We start from the raw sequence: 17,178 nt of genomic DNA on the forward strand, positions 1-17,178 counted from the left end.
GTGAGGCGGGCTACACCCGTGAGTCGGGCGAGGCAGCACATTGCTGGAGATAAGAGCAGAGTACTGCGACGTCAGACAGACCTGGGTTTGAGTCTCAGCCCTGCCGCTTAGCTGTGTGATGGTGGGCAAGTCACTTACCTTCTGTAATCTCAACCGCCTCAACGGTGGTTGAGACAAGACAGCATTCAAAGTGCTTAAAATTTGATGAAGGGTGCTGTTATTAGTATTACCAGCCATGTCCTGCCTGGGCGGTGGTTGGGTCTCTCAGACTGAGGGGACTGAGTCTGGGACACCAGACAGTGGGCTGTGGGAGAATCCTGCCCAGCCTTTCTCCTACCTACAGGGCCAGCCCCGTGGGTTTTGGACAGCGGCACTTGTCACATATATACATGAGTGTGTATATGAATATGTATATTCTGAATTTTCTCTGCGGCTCTAGAGCTAGTGTGAGCCCTGCCAACTGAGCAGAACAGGCTTGCAGCCCTAACTGTCCCAGACGAGACAGGCGGGAGCGACACCTTTTATCCTCACCACCCACACCCTCCACCCCAACTATGATTGTTTTTCATACCACCAGGGTAATAAGTAATAATTATAGAAAATACAGATTCCTAAGCAAGAAAAAAACTAAGGTTCACGTGCAGACCCATCTTCTAAATAAAACCACAGTAAATATCTTGTAATGTCCTTTCCATTTTATTTCAACACAAATACGTTTCAATTTAATCAAAATGTAATGACTTTGCACTTGCTGTCTTGAGAAAATGAATATTTATTAAGCACCTGTATGTCACCTCCTTGAAACCTAGTTTCCTGCTCTGTATCTCACAAGGTGTTTGTAAACTGATAATATAAATATTCAATACATGTTGACAATTATCATTATCATAAGCAAGAATCATAATTATTATTATTTTGCTTAATCACCACAGAAACTCTGGCAAATTATTATGGATGAAAACACTAAGGCTCAGAGAAGCAGGCCATAATCAACCTCGTAATATGTAAGGGGTGAATTCAGGATTTGAACCCAAATTTATTTGATTCTAAACCCAATCTGAGGGCTGCCCCTAAAGATGAACAAGGAGAGAAAGCAAACTTTCCATAGGGGATTTTTAGTTTAGGATAAGACAGTTTGCTCCAGAACCTTCTCAGTGTATCAGCTAAACTGATTGGGAGCCAGTTGTTTCCACCTGGATTAACTGCTCCAAACCTTCCCTTTGGATAAGGAGCTGAAGAAAACCATAATGATTCCAGGGGGCTTTCCCGGACCCTAAGCAGCCCATCCTGCCTAGCTGTCTTGATTTCCAATCACAGTCAATTCCTCTTTAATAATAATAGCTGGAACACATAAAAAGTTTTCCAGTAACCAAGCAGTTGCTCCCAAACCCCTTGTAAATGCTTGGGGATTAGCCGTTGCATCCCTGTGCCTCCCCAGCCCCTCATCAGAGGACGTAATTGAGAGCAGATTTCAAGTTCACCGGTCACTGTCATCCATCTGCTAGATGGATCCATCTATTAGACTTCATTTATTTGGTTCCCACAGACTTCTCAGCCAGAATGGCTTGGGCGGGATTCACCCCCAGGTGGTCGCCTTTGCTGCTTTGCCTCACACACAGGCACACGCGTGCACACACACACACACACACGCACTCACACACACACATGCATGCAGTGAGCGCTGTGAGTCAAGTGTTTGATCACCCCGAAATCTGGCACGACGTGCTGGGCTGGCCCAAATCACATCGGTTCAGAGGCTGGCTGGGCACACAGCTTAGCTGTCTGAGGGAGGTAGATTCAGGTGGAATTCATGAAGGGAGAACTGGCTTCCGGCTCTTAGTTAATGTGTTGCAGCTGTATTCAATTTGCTGCTCCTCTCCAGTCCTAGAGGGTGCAATGACCAAGCCCAAGCAAGACAAGGGGCTCGGGGTGGCACCAGGAAGATCTTCAAGCTTTCGTGGCCTGCAGGGTTGTGAGAGGAACGTCTGCCCAAAGAGCCCCATTGCTAATGTACTTTGTCTACTGATGGGGACAAGTGCCTGGAATTCTACCATTAGGACTTCATCCCTACTATTCCAGCCTTGGAGCTGCAGAAGACCCTCTGTTACAATGCGTGTATCTGTTGGGGGAATAACGTAAGGCCTTTTAATCAGTAACGTAAATTTGCCTTAGACTACCTCGTTATTTAACAAGGCTCGCAGGGATTCAGGACACATAAGTTTGAATGGAAGGCTTTAGCATGCTAAGTGGAATGGGGAGCAAGGCAGTATGAGAGCACTGGACCCGGGAAGGAAGGTGTGGGAACAGGGCTGACTTCATAACCTTGATTTTCACTGGCTGGTCGAGTGACTGAGCTGCAGACACTGCTGGGTGACTTTAGGCAGATCCCTGGCCTGTCTTGATGACTCAGGCACAGCCTGAAGGTGATTGAGGTGAGCTACAGCTCAGGGCAGTTGTGTGCAGGATTAATTAATGACTGGGAAGGAGCTTGAATACACCAAGCCTATTGACATGCAAGGCATGATTAAGTCATTAGGAAGACAGGTTAATTATCATTTTGAAAGTTGCTGGTGGAAGGGGTCAACCACCTATTGCTCTAGATGGAGAAACCTAGAGAGAGCTATGAAAAAGGATGGAGAGGTGATATCTCATTGTTGTTTTGATTTGCATTTCCCTAATAATTACTGATGTTGTACATCTTTTTAGTTGGCCATTTGTATATCTTCTTTGGAAAAATGTTCACATCCGCTGCCCATTTTTTGATTGGGTTGTTCATTTTTTTGCTGTTGAGTTGTATGAATTCCTTATATATTTTGGAAATTAACCGCTTGTTGGATATATGATTTGCAAATATTTTCTCCCAGTTGGTGGTTGTCTTTTCATTTTGTTGTTTTGTTGATGGCTTCCTTTGCCTTGCAGAAGCTTTTTAGTCTAATGTACTCCCTTTTCTTTGTTTTTTCTTTTGTTTCCTTTGCCTGAGTAGACATGCTATTCAAAAAGATACCTCACACCTGTCAGAATGGCTATAATTAACAAGACAAGAAACAACAAGTGTTGGAGAGGATGTGGAGAAAAGGGAACCCTCATATACTGCTAGTGGGGATGCAAACTGGTTCAGCCACTATGGAGATCTCTCAAAAAATAAAAAATAGAAACACCACATGATCCAGGTATTCCACTACTGGGTATTTATCCAAAGAATATGAAATCAATAATTCAAAAAGATGTATGCACCCCTAAGTTCATTGCAGCATTATTCACAACAGCCAAGATGTTGAAGCAACCCAAGCGCCCCATCAACAGATGAATAGATAAAGAAGATGTGGTATATGTATACAATGGAATACTACTCAGCCATAAAAAAGACAAAATCGTGCCATTTGCAACAACATGGATGGACATTGAGGGTATTATGCTGAGTGAAGTAAGTCAGACAGAGAAAAATAAACACCATATGATTTCATTCATGTGTGGAAGATAAACAAACACATAGATAAGGAGAATAGATTAGTGGTTATCAGAGGAGAAAGGGGGAGGAGGGTGAAAGGGATAAAGGGGCACATATGTATAGTGACAGATAAAAACTGGACTGTTGGTGGTGAATTCGATGCAGTCTATACAGAAACTGAAATATAGAGATGGACAACTGAAATTTACACAATGTTGTAGGACAATATGACCTCAATAAAATAATTTTAAAAAAAGAAAAGCAATGGGGAATGTGAAAGGGGTATAAGTGAGCCCACACCTGTGCTGGAAAACTGGGTCTTGCCAAATCCAGAGTAACCAACCTGTGGGACAACGGCGGCATGTATTAGGACGTACGAGGCGCAGCATCTGTAATGGGTTTTCTGGGCTTCTGGCTGGGCTGTTGGTCTTTTCACCGTAACCCTACCTGCCAATTAGCTCTTCCAGGAGTTGGGAATACCAAGCACTAACAATAGGAACTGTTGTGTGGCGACTCCACCCTTTCTTGGGTAGCCCAGGTAGTAGGTGTGACCAAGTGCTCTAGAGACCAGGGAGGGAGAAGGAGCCCAAGAAAGGTGTAGCTAAACTCAGCCACTAGATAGGTGTGTGACCTTGTGCAAGCGTTTCCTTCACCTCCTGATCCTCGTCTTCATCTACACAACTGGAGGTCACAAATCTCACCTTAGTTTTCTCCTCCTAGGATTGATGTAAAGATTGAACGAGACCATAGGTCCGAAAGTTCTTTGTGCAGCATAAAATGCTAGTCGGATATTATCTCTACTATTGTGAGCTTCAGTGTCAAGGTCTGAACCTGTATCTATTTCTCCCAGAAGCTTTTTCAGACTTTATTTGGTGATAGAGGAGAAGTCATTGAGTTTGACACAATGAATAAATGAGGAAGAAAATGCCTCCGGGGTGTCATATGCAGAAGCCTTATTTGACCCAACAAATCTCATCCAACAGACTGCCACAGCACCTAAAATTCTGAATACTTATCAGTATTTTCATTAAAAGATTTTCCTTCCCTAACGTTTATCTTTAAAATGCCTACAGAATAGCCAACATGCTAACAAGATGAGGGAGGAGTGGGAGAATCCATAATTATCTACTGATAGACCAATACATACTGATTCATCAGATCAGCCTGTTCTCTAGTAAGACCCTGAGATTTGGGCCTTGAGGTGGGTAACTTTTGATGAATGGGAGGGAGAGCTCAAGGAAACGGGAGCCCTGGAACCAGCAATAGAATGTTGGGTGCCAGAAAGGTGTGGAGAGGGGAATTCTGCAAAGAGAAGGGTGAAAAATAGAAAGAGACATATTGTTACTATTGATATCATGGCTTTTGTATAACCCTTTGCAGACTGGAGTTTTTGTACACATTTTCTCTCCTAATCCTCACAGCAGCCTGGTGCATTATTCTTTCCTTTTCACATAGAGTAAACTGAGAGAGCTAAAATGACTTGCCCAAAGTTATAGATCCAATATGTACTGACTCAGGTGTAGATCCTGAGTCTCTAAGTTCTGTGCTCTTTCCACCACACCCTCATACCTGCACTTCCCATTTCCCTGGATGGAACACTCTTTTCTAATTTGAATTGACTCAGCCCTACAGATTTTATCTTTCCTTCTAGAGAGTGACGGAGACATTGGAGATGCTCAGTAAGTAGCTGGCTCCCATTCTCTCCTTTCCCTTCTTGGTGAGTCACTGTCCCATCTGCTCAATGGGGCAAATAATAATAGCTGACATCCATGGAACACTACTGTGTGCTGGGTGTTTTGCATATATCTAATTCTCTCAACAATCTTTAAGATAGGTCTCATATCAGGCTACAGATGCAAAGACCAAGACTTAGAGAGTATAAATAGCTTGCACAAGGTCATGGAGGTGGTAAATGGGTGAGCCAGGATTCAAATCCAGGTCTGCCTATCCTTTAGCCCATGTAAGAGGCATTGTCACCAATAGACAAAAGCTACCAAGCGGTATCTTTTTCCATTTTATTTTTAATGTAGCTATTCTCAAATTCCCATTTATATGCAAGTTAAACCCCGTAGAAGCCACCTTACCTCGTAAATAATTTTATTAATGTTTTCATAGGGCCTATGAGCAAGAGTTTCTCTACATTATATCCCTAGAAATAGAATTTCTGTTTCCCATAGTGAAGGACATTTTCAACTTTACTAGGTAAAGTGTAACCAATTTACACAGCTATACCTGTGGCATGTGATAGATCTATTGCTTGCTCTACTTCCTAGCTGAAACTTGGCATTGTAAAAGTTGAAATTTTTTTTCCAATCTAGTAGTGTGAAATGGTATCTCATTGCAGGTTTAATTTGCATTCTCTTGTTGACTAATAAGGTTGAGCATCTTTTCATAGGCTATTGGCCATTTGTGTTACCTCTTTAATGCAACACCTATTCATAGCTTCTGACTGCTTTTCTATTGGGTTATCTTTTTTCTTGATTTGTAGAAGTTCTTTATATATTAGATACTCTGAATACTAATTCTTTGTGGGTTGTATGTATAGCATATATTTTATCCTGCTTTGTGGCTTCTCTTTCAAACTACAGTGCCCTTTGGTGGATGTATTCTAAGTTTAATACATTGAATTAATGAGTTTTAAAGGGTTCAGCTTTTTGTGTCTTGTTTAAGGAATTCTCTGCTACTCTGAAATTATACAATATTTTTCTGTATTACCTTTTAAATTTTTTAAGTGCTTAAATACAGCAATGTTTGTGAACAGTCTCATTAATTTTAATAATTTGTTGGTAAATGCTTTTGGGTTTTCTGATAGAAAATCATATCGTTGACTAATAATAACATTTGCGTTTCTGTCTTTCAACACATTTTTTGTGTGTGTGTGAGGAAGATCAGCCCTGAGCTAATATCCATGCTAATTTTCCTCCTTTTGCTGAGGAAGACCGGCTCTGAGCTAACACCTATCGCCAATCCTCCTCCTTTTTTTTCCCCAAAGCCCCAGTAGATAGTTGTATGTCATAGTTGCACATCCTTCTAGTTGCTGTATGTGGGACGTGGCCTCAGCATGGCCGGAGAAGCGGTGCTTCAGTGCGCTCCTGGGATCCGAACCCGGGCCGCCAGCAGCGGAGCACATGAATTTAACCTCTAAGCCACAGGGCCGGCCCTCAACACATATTTTTTTACGTGTTTTTCCTGAGCTACTGGGCTTGCAACGACCTCCAGTAAAACTTTCAACAGAGGTGGTGATAGTGGGCACTCTTGTTTTGTTCCTGATTTTACCATTGAATAGGATGTTGGCTGTAGGTTTTGGTCCAATAAACTTTTTTCAGGATAAGAAATTTCCCTTATAGACTAAATTTAATAAGGTGTTTTTATATGAATATATGTTGAATTTTATCAGTGCTTATTCTATCTCTATTAAGGGCATCATGAGTTCTTTTTTGTACTTCTAAATTTCTCATTAAAGTTTAAACTTCATTCAAGTTCTTCTTTAACGTAGTGAGTTACATTAATAGTTTTTCTAATGTTTAACCAACTTTGCATTCCTGGTATGAAGTCATATTCTTTTTATAGATGTGGCTTACTAGGACATTGCACCTATGCTGAGTGCAATTAGTTGCATTTCTCTTTCTTGTGTGCATTTACCTGATTTTAGTATTAATGGTTATACTGGCTTTATAAAATTAGTGATTATTACTTCTTCATCTGTTCTCTACAAAAAGTTGTGTGAGGATTCGAATGATGAGTTCCTTGAATATGTGTGATATAATTTCCTGTAAAACCATCTGTTTTGGGTGTTTTCTTTGGGGAGAAGATTTTAATTCCTGATTTATTTCCTTTAATGGTCATGGAGCAATTCAGATCTTTCATTTCTTCATAAGTTGGTTTTGTTGATTTGTATTTATAATTTTGGTCCATTTTGTCTCAGTTTTCAACTTTATTTGTCTTATCATCACCTTAGCTTTGCTGCATCTCTACTTTGGTCCTTTTTTGTCATTTCTAACATTTTTTTAGGACTTCTCTCATTTTCTTCACGCATCTGGTCTGTCCGTCTAGGTGCTGTGCTGTTGACTGCAGTGATTTTAGCATTGATTTTCTGTATATTTATCCTGCTTGTGATTTGTTGGATTTCTGAATCTAATCAGTATTTTTTTTAAAATCTGGGAAATTCTTAGTTCTCAATGTCTTCTCAATATTGCTTTCTCCAAATCATTCTGTTCTCTCCTGTTGCGACTCCAATTAGATCTATGGTAGCTTTACCCAGTGACCCTCCAGCCCAGCTTCCCCTTTCATGCTTCTGTGTCTCTTAATAGTTCTTTCATCCTTTCCGTAGCTTGAGCTCTGTTTGCTACAGATTTGGGTGATTTCTTCAGATCTATCTCCAAGTCAAATAATTGCCTCTTCAGCCATGAGATTTTGAGTTCTATAACGATTTTGACTCCTATTACCGTTTTTTTTGTTGTTGTTTCCAGAAGTTCTATTTGATTATTATCCAAATCTGCCTGGTCATCATATTCATTCACCATACTTTTTTTTTTTTCCTGTAAGGAAGATCAGCCCTGAGCTAACATCCAAGCCAATCCTCTTCTTTTTGCTGAGGAAGACTGGCCCTGGGCTAATGTCTGTGTCCATCTTCCTCCACTTTATATGATGGGACGCCGCCACAGCATGGCCTGACAAGCGGTGCATCGGTGTGCACCCGGACTCCGAACCTGGGCCGCCAGCAGTGGAGTGTGCACACTTAACCACTAGGCCACGGGGCCGGCCCCTCAGTCATCATATTTTTAATATGCAATTTTTATTCATCTCTGAGTCAAGATCTTCCCTCTTTGTAGGTCTATTTCTCATTTGCCGTGGCTGTTTTCTCATGTACGTTGGGATTTTAATTATGTGATCATTAAAACATCACCTATGGGTATTCTTTGTGGTTGGGTTTAAATGACCATCCACCAAAGAGGATTCGTGCTTGCTCCTGCCGGTTACTTGAGAGAACTAATTCAGAAACTGCTTTTGATGCTTGGTTTGAGGTGTTTTGTACCACACAGGTAGTATGAATTTGAAGCCAAGTTCATATGAGGACGTCGTGTAGATAGGAACTCTTGGAGGAAGCAATTTTTCCCTCTGCTCAGAGCTAAGGCTGAGAAGCACCTCCTTCCTCCCCAGTTCTCTTACTGGGTGGATCTTGTTTTCCTAGACATAGCTTCACTGAGGGAGTAACCCTCTCAGGGTCTGAATTTTATATGGGAACCTCTGTTCTGACTCCCACCTTGAACATTCTCAAGTCCTGTCCTTGTCTTCATTTGTGACAAGTGCCGCTGTCCAAAACAAACAAAACAACCTAGGTTGCATATTACTGGAGAAGCTCCCAGATTTGGTGCTTCCTTCTCTCTATGGGTTTGCATTCCAACAATGGATTTAGCGTCTGAGGAGTTCTCTTCTTTTGCAGTGTCAGCTAGGTTGCTTAAAGATTTTACTTTATATTTTATCCAGCATTTTTAATTTTTTTCCCTTCTTTCTCTCTCTTTTTTTTTTTTTTCAGAAGGATTTTACATTATTCAGTCATCTATATTGCTGAAAAGAGAAATCCCCATACTCTTCTTTCCCCACCTTTCCCACCTGGAACGCTCTCACTCATCCTTAAATTCCTCACTGAGCTGTCATCTCTTCTGGGGAACATTCACTGTCCCACTCCCCCTCCTCCCCACCCCCCGCAAAGCAGAATAAATTAGTCCATTGTCTGTGTTCTCATATATTTGGAACATACCTCTAACAAAGATCTCCCACATTTTTTATTATAGTTATTTGCTTATCTGTTTTCTCCTACAGTTCTGCAAGATCCTGGCAAGTGTTTTAATTATCATTTTATGTTCAGTATTTAACACAGTGCCCGACACAAAATAAACACTTAAATACATATTTATTTGAGTTTGAATGAAGAAACGAATAAAACATCATTGTTTACCAAATAAGTCCAAACTCATTAGCATGTAATTCAGGTACCTCCACAATCTAACTGCAACCTACTTTTCCAGCCTTATTACTCAATTAATACACTGTCAATCAATGTATCGGTTATCTATTAACTCATTCATTCCTATACTTATTCATTATCCAAGTATTTTTTGAGTACCTATTATGTACAAGACTCCATGTCAAGTAATGGGAATATCTCCATGAACAAGACAAATGTGATCTAGGTCTTTGCGGAGTATGTTAGCAAAGTGCAGCAAATATTAACAAGTGATTACATAACTATTTAATTATATTGTGATAAGTGTTATGAAGGAGACGTAGAAGCCCTATGAGATGCTCAGCAAAGTGTGGCAGTGTACTAGTGGGAAGAGCATCCAGGGCAAATGGAACAGTGTATAGAGAAGCCCTGAGGCAGGGGAGAGCAGGGTGAGTTCACCTGCTCCTTCCTCACACTCACTCTGTGCAACAACAGCAGTGGACTAATCGTTGTCCCCTGAACAGATCCACAATGATACCTGGGCTCCACTTGTTCCCTCTGGCTGACCTGTCCTTATCAATCACCTATCCCTTACCACTTCTGTCTGTCAAATGCCAGGATCCCACTTCCTTCCCAAAGGTTTTGTCCATGAAGTCTTCCTTGGTCTGCAGTTTATTTCACTGCCTTTTGTTCCCACTTGGTAGCTCCATTATGGAGTTTATCTCATCATTCAACTGTCTATGTATGTGAACTATGTGAGGGCAGGGGGTAAGTTTTGTTCAGCTTGATAAGTTTCTGCTGTGTAGAATCTCAGTTTGGCCACAGTTTACTTCCATGGCGGGGTTACAACCAGATTGTGCCAGACCAGAGACTGCAGTGACGTCAGGAAAGAACTTCAAAGTGGTTTACCAAGAGAGGAGTTTTTGAAAAATCAACGATGCCAAACCACAAGTTCATGGGATTTTGAACAGGTAGCCAAGACCCAGGACCTTTTCAAGCTTCCTTAACCCACTGATCTGTCATGAAATAAAAAAAGCCCTGAACTACATAACTTGATTTGGCCGTGTTGGATAACACCAATTATCCAGCTCTGCAGGCAGGGAGTTCGTGTGATATGGTTAACTCCTTCCCTGCTCCTTCCATAAGGAATGGATTCCAAGGAGTATCTGCCTCACATCATGCTGGGTTGGAGGACAAGGTGTCTGAGGTTGGAGGACACTCAGGTGAGCTCAAAGCAAGAGTTAAAATGAAGACCCACATACCATATTTTTAAATATTTAAAATTTGTAAATTAGGTTCACACACAGTTAAAATATGTTATGTTCTCCTACTTTGACAAATGCACCTTGAAAACAACAAGGAAGGCCAGGTTTCTATTTAGAATTCTCTAGCACTTTGTGACATGGTGCTCAGGAAGAACCAGCCCCTGCCATTCTCCAGGAACCATCCTCCTTCTCTTACCGCCCCTGACTCCATCCTGCACCAAGAGTGTCTTGCGTGCACAGATGTCTTAGCCCACACATCTAAGCCCCATCATACCTCTCACAAATTGGTGCCCTGTGGCTAACTCTCCCAAAGGCACAGTCCATCTTCAGGAGAATAGACCCAGGGAGGAAGCCTATGCAGGCCCCAGAAGCAAGTTCAAGTCCATTTGAGCAGGCAGTTATTGGGTCTAGAAGCATGGTCTTAAAGGAAGGATGTGGGCTCCACGTGAGCCCCTTCCTTTGATCCCATGGACACTTCACCTTATAGGGAGGGTCAGAATCAGAGAAGGGTCAGTGTGGAGTCCTCTAAAGGGCGGGACCTGGGTCAGGAGCCCCTCTTACTTGCATCTAAGGGCAGTACCACGGAAAAGGGCTGTTGTCTAGGTACTAAATAAAGGTAACAAAGAGAAAGGCAACTTCCAACCCTTCAGATTGTAAAGCCGTGACCAATATATCTTAAAATATCTTCTGTATTTACACTCACACCTCAGATAGTCTCATCCAGTTTTATGAATTTCAATATCGTCTCTCTGCTAACAACTCCCAAATTTTTATCGGTAGGTCTCACTTCTCCCTGACCCTACAGACTTGAATATCCACCTGCCTACTTAGCATTTCCATTTGAATTTCTTATGGGCATCTCACTTAACACATCCAAACCTGAGCTCCTTGCATTTCCCCTGTAACCTGCCCTCACATCTTCCCTGTCTCAGATATTGACAACTCCATTCTTTCAGTTTCTCAGGTCATAATCCTTTCCACCCCTGACTCCTCTTTTCCTCATATTCTACAACAAATTATGACATTTTATCTTCCAAATATATCCAGAATCTGGTTATACATCTGATAATTTATCACCTTCACTGCTACCCCTGTTGTTCAAGCCACCATCATCTCTTTCCTGGATTCTTGCAATAGCCTCCAGCTGATCTTCTTGTTTCTGCCCTTGGACTCTACATTTTCCCACTCCCACCACCATCCATTTTTTCTCAACAAGACTGTCAAGTTCAATTTTTTTTAAACATTAGATTGGGTCACTCCTCTGCTCAAACAGTGGCTTTGTGTCTCATTCAAAGTGAAAGCCAGACTTAGCAATGGCCGACAGGTGCCATGTGATCAGCTCTGCTACTGTCTGCCTTCATTCCTACTGACCCTGTCCTCTCCTGCTCTGCTCTGGCCACACTGGTCTCCTTTTATTTGAATACATTAAGCAGGGTCCCACCGCAGAGCCTGTGCTATTTGCTCCTAGTATATAAAATGCAATTGATTTTTGTATATCAACCTAGTATCTTGTGACTTTGCTAAATTCACATTCATTATAATGGTCATTTTATAGATTTCTTAGGATTTCCTATGTAAGAACGTTTTTTCTTCTGAAATGCAGTTTTCGTTACTTCTGTCCACTCTGTAAGCCTTTTCTTTCTTTTTCTTGGAAGGTATTATCATTATATGAGTTCTAGGTGGCAGAATTCATTCTTTCAGTTCAATGCGTGATCTTGAAAAATGGTGACTCTTCCTGGGCTTACTTGCCTTTGCTGATTTCCTGAGACTATGCAGAGGCGGGCAGGGGTTTCTTCTCGCGTTGATGTCTCACGTAACTTTCCGTAGGCTGCCTTACCACTGCCTCATTCTGCTTCTCTCTAAACTGGAGGATCATAGCGAAAAACGTCAAGAACATGTCTGCTCACATTCTTTCTCTAGTATCGCTCATTCACGGCAGGAGTGAGAGGAGAATAATGCTGAGCTGTCTCAGGATTTTCTCTTTCTTATCCTGCCCTTACCTTTAAATTTTTCTGATACAGTATTATACTCCTTTTTGTACAACTGCTAATTTTTTTGCTTCTTTTAAAACGCTTTTATTCATTTTGTTAGGTGTTTGGGGGAGGATATTCTGTGATATGGTTTCATCTTTCTATCTTTACCAAGAAATTCCATGATTAGTCTTTAGAGTAGAGATCCTAAACTCAAATACCAGAGTCTAAGAGGTAACATAAATGAAAGAGAAGGGCTGCATGGGGACTGTGAGAAATGGAGATCACAGGGCTTGTCTAGAGGAAGCAATTACTACTCCGCTCCTGTGAAATGTTCCCATGTGGGAATGGGACCAGTTCTCATGATTTTTTAAGAGAAGCTGGAAATAATATTTTTTTAAATGTAAAACTCTCTATTTTTAAATATTGGCAGCTAGTTCAAATAAAAAGATATATATCCCCAGGACAAAAATAAATATTTGCAGACTGGATGTAGTTATCAGGCTACCAATTTCCTTTGGAGAATCACTTCATGAAGGTCTCAATTAGTCCTTTGGTGCTATTATAAGACAGAATGGAATTTTTACTTAGATGAATCATTCTGATGCAGTTCAACAAACAAAAGTGCAAGTCAATGGGAGATTGGTGATCTAGAGTCAGGAAGTGCAAAACGAGACAGGATCTGTCCTTTAAAACAGCAAATTCTCATAATTCTCCAGAACCACCTCCCTTGGATGGCTTTAAAGGAAGGCCTTAAAGTCTGCTCTCTTCCTCTTTTGTTATTTACATAGTCACATTATCCAGAAAAATTAGCTTCATGGGAATTGTGGCCAGAAGAAAGAACACATTGCCTTTTCCAATCCTGAATCCAAAGAAACCCATTGACTCTTTTGTTGTTGTTGTTGTTGTTGTTGTTGTTGTGAGGAAGATCAGCCCTGAGCTAACATCCATGCCAATTCTCCTCTTTTTGCTGAGAAAGACTGGCCCTGATCTAACATCTATTGCCAATCTGCCTCCTTTTTTTTTTCCCCCTTTTTCTCCCCAAAGTCCCAGTAGATAGTTGTATGTCATAGTTGCACATCCTTCTAGTTGCTGTATCCATTGACTCTTAGTGAGACTAGTATGTACTCTGCAAGGTGATCAAGAGAAAATATATGGTAGTGGATAGGTGCCTGTACACCTGGCTCTGCTACTTACCCATACATCCATTCACCCCCTATATACACTTACCCTCCTACCCATTCATCCATTTCATTCATCAATCTATCCAGTCACCCTAGCCCCCATTAAGACAGGGAATTGGGAGCTCTTCAGTGGCTCCCAACCCCGATTATGCATCTGAATCACCTGGGAAACCTTTCCAAAATAAAATGCACAAAACTTCTACTTCTACCCAAGATAATTTAGTCTCTCACTGTAAATAACTAGAAAACTGTATCAAATATGTAAAACAACTGGTTTCAGATCTTTGACACAGGCAATGCAGAATTGTGGTAACTGAAGAAGGAAAACAAAAAAGATGATTCCTGTGAATGTCCTGGCTCTCTTCCTTGAAACACATTCTAGACCACAAAACAGGGAGGAAGATACCAATTAGAATTCAGTGGTCTCAATGAGTTCTTGACATTGCTTACTAAAGCTGAGGTAGCTGGACGTTATGACGCAGTTCTGAAAAGAAGAGAGCTTACAGGAAAGGAGCTCCAAAAATATGAATAGGTGTAGCTTGAGTTTTTCTTCAACACTAGGATTCACATGCATAGGGTTCAACGCCATGAGATGGGGCCAAGTGACTAAGAAACCATAAGAAGAATGGTTTCCAGAGCTTAAATAGGTATAAGAAGTGTTCCAGCTCTAACCAGGATAGAGTCTTCATCAATGACTGCACACATTCAATAAAAACCCCAAAAGAGCTGCAACTTATTAGTGAAATCAAATTATCCGTAAAGCAAAGGCTACCCTAGACCCACCCTAATAAGCTTAAAAACAAGCCTCAGAAGGATCACACTGAACCACGAGAAACATAAATCTCCAGCAGAACAAAGTTTATTCTTTAAAGGAAAGCAACAAAATCCAGATATTCATCAACATATAAATCATAATGCCCACTATCAAATAAAAATATTCTAGACATTACAAGAAGCAGGAAAACATGATCCATTACCAGGAGAAAATTCAGTCAATAGAAAGAGATCCAGAAATGATAGAAATGATGTAATCAACAGAAAAGAACATTAAAACTGCTATTATAACTTTGTTAAATATTTAAAGGAAAACATAAAATAATGAAGAGAGAAATCGAAAATATAAAAAAAGATTCAAATGAAAATTTTAGAGATGAAAAACACAGTATCTGAGGTGAAAAATTCACCAGATAGGATTAATAGCAGATTATACTTCAGAAGAAGAGATTAGTGAATTTGAAGATGTAGCAATAGAAACTACCCAAAAGGAATCTCACAGAAAGAAAAACTTGAAAAGAAATAACAGAGTCTCAGTAAAACGTGGGACAATATCAAGTGGTCTAACATTTAAATAAGTGGAATCTCATGAAAAGAGTAGAGAACAAGGTAGCAATTTTTCAAGAAATAATGGTCAAAATGTTTACAAATGTGATAAACTCACAGATCCAAGAACCTCAACAAAACCTGGAAAGACAAAGAAAACAACATCAAGGCCCGTGACAATCAAATTGCTGGAAACTAGAGATGATTTGAAAAATTTTTAAATTGTCCAAAGAAACAGACACGCTATATAAAAAGGAACTAAGATAAGACAGTAGTCTTCTCATCAGAATCTAGGCAAGTCAGCAGACAATGGAGCACCACCTTTAAACCCTGGAACACTTATCAACCTAACAGTCTGTGCCCAGCAAAAACATCTTTCACATGTAAAGGTGAAATAAAAATTTTTCAGGCAAACCAAAGCTGAGAAAATTCATTGCCATCACATCTGCACTATAAAAATTGATAACAGGAATTTAATCAAGTAGAAGGACATTGTACTAGAAGAAAACTTGGATCTACATTAAGGAATGAAGAGAACTGGAAATAGTAAACATAAGGGCCAATAAGACATTTTTTTTTCTCATTTTTTCACTTTGTTAAGGGACAGCTATCTGTTTAAAACAAAGGTAATATCATGTTTTACATGAATTATAACATATATAAAAATAAATTCTGTGACAATAGTACAAAGAACTGTAGTGAAAAAGTTGAAGAACATTATTGTAAATTTTAGAACAACCACTGAAAATATAAATAAAAATAAAATCAAAGAGGCATAAATAGTAAGATAATACTAGAGACAAAATTAAATCCTAAAAAGTACTCAGTTAACCCAAAATAAGGTAAGACAAAGGAAAAGACAAAAAAAGGAACAAAGAATACATGGTATAAACATAAAACAATCACAAGATGATAGACTTAAACATAATCAAATTAAAAATGGCATTAAATATAAGTGGTCTAAATACTTGATTTAAAAGGTAGAGGATTTTCAGAATAGATAAGAAGATAAGACACAACTGTATTATGTCTAAAAGGAACCTAGTTTAAACAAAAAGATGGTTTAATTAAAAGTAAAAGGATATTAAAAGAAATATCATGAAACACCAATCAAAAGACATCTGGAATGGCTATATTCTGATCAAACCACAGTAAACTTTATAATAAGGAATATTACCAGGCACAAAGAAAGACATTTCATAAATGGGGTCAATTCATCAGGAGGTTATAACAATCCTAAATTTGGTATATGCACCCAATAATACAAGTTTAAAATACACGGCACAAAATCTGTATTTGAAATAAAAAATAAATAAATTCATAATAGCTGGAAGCACTAGCATTACGATCACAATAAATGAGAGCAGAATTAGATAAATTTGTAAAGATATAGAAGACCTGAACACTGCTATCAAACAAACCTGACCTAATTGGCGTTTATAGAACACTACACACAACAATAGTAGAATACACTTTTCCATTGCTCGTGAAACATTCATCAAGATAGACTATATGCCAGGACAGAAACCTGTCTCAATAATTCAAAAGCATTGAAATCATACAAAGGTAGTTCTTTGAACAAAATGGAATTAAATTAGAGATCATAACAAAGATATCTGGATAATTCCAAGTTTGGAAATTAAACAAGATTTGGAAATTTAAAAATATATTTCTAAATAATCCATGGGTCAAATAAGAAATCATAAAGGAAATTAGAAAATATCTAACTGAATAAAAATGACAACACAATATATTAAGACTTGTAGGATATAGCTAAAGTGTGCTTAGAAGGAAATTTATGTTATAAAATGCTTATATAAAAAGGAGAAAGGTCCAAAATCATTTATCTAAGCTCCCACCTTAAGAAGCTACAGAATAAGAGTAAATTAAACCCAAAATAGCAAGAAGGAAGAAAATAATAATGATAAGACAGAAATCAATGAAATAGAAAATGGACAAACAATAGAGAAAATCACTAAACAACCAAAAGCTGAGTCTTTGGAAAGATTAACAAAGTTGATAAACCTGGACTGAATAAGAAAAA

The sequence above is a fragment of the Ceratotherium simum genome, chromosome 34 (genome assembly GCF_057802395.1).
Source record: "Ceratotherium simum simum isolate JZ-2026a chromosome 34, ASM5780239v1, whole genome shotgun sequence".
NCBI classification, from domain to species: domain Eukaryota; kingdom Metazoa; phylum Chordata; class Mammalia; order Perissodactyla; family Rhinocerotidae; genus Ceratotherium; species Ceratotherium simum.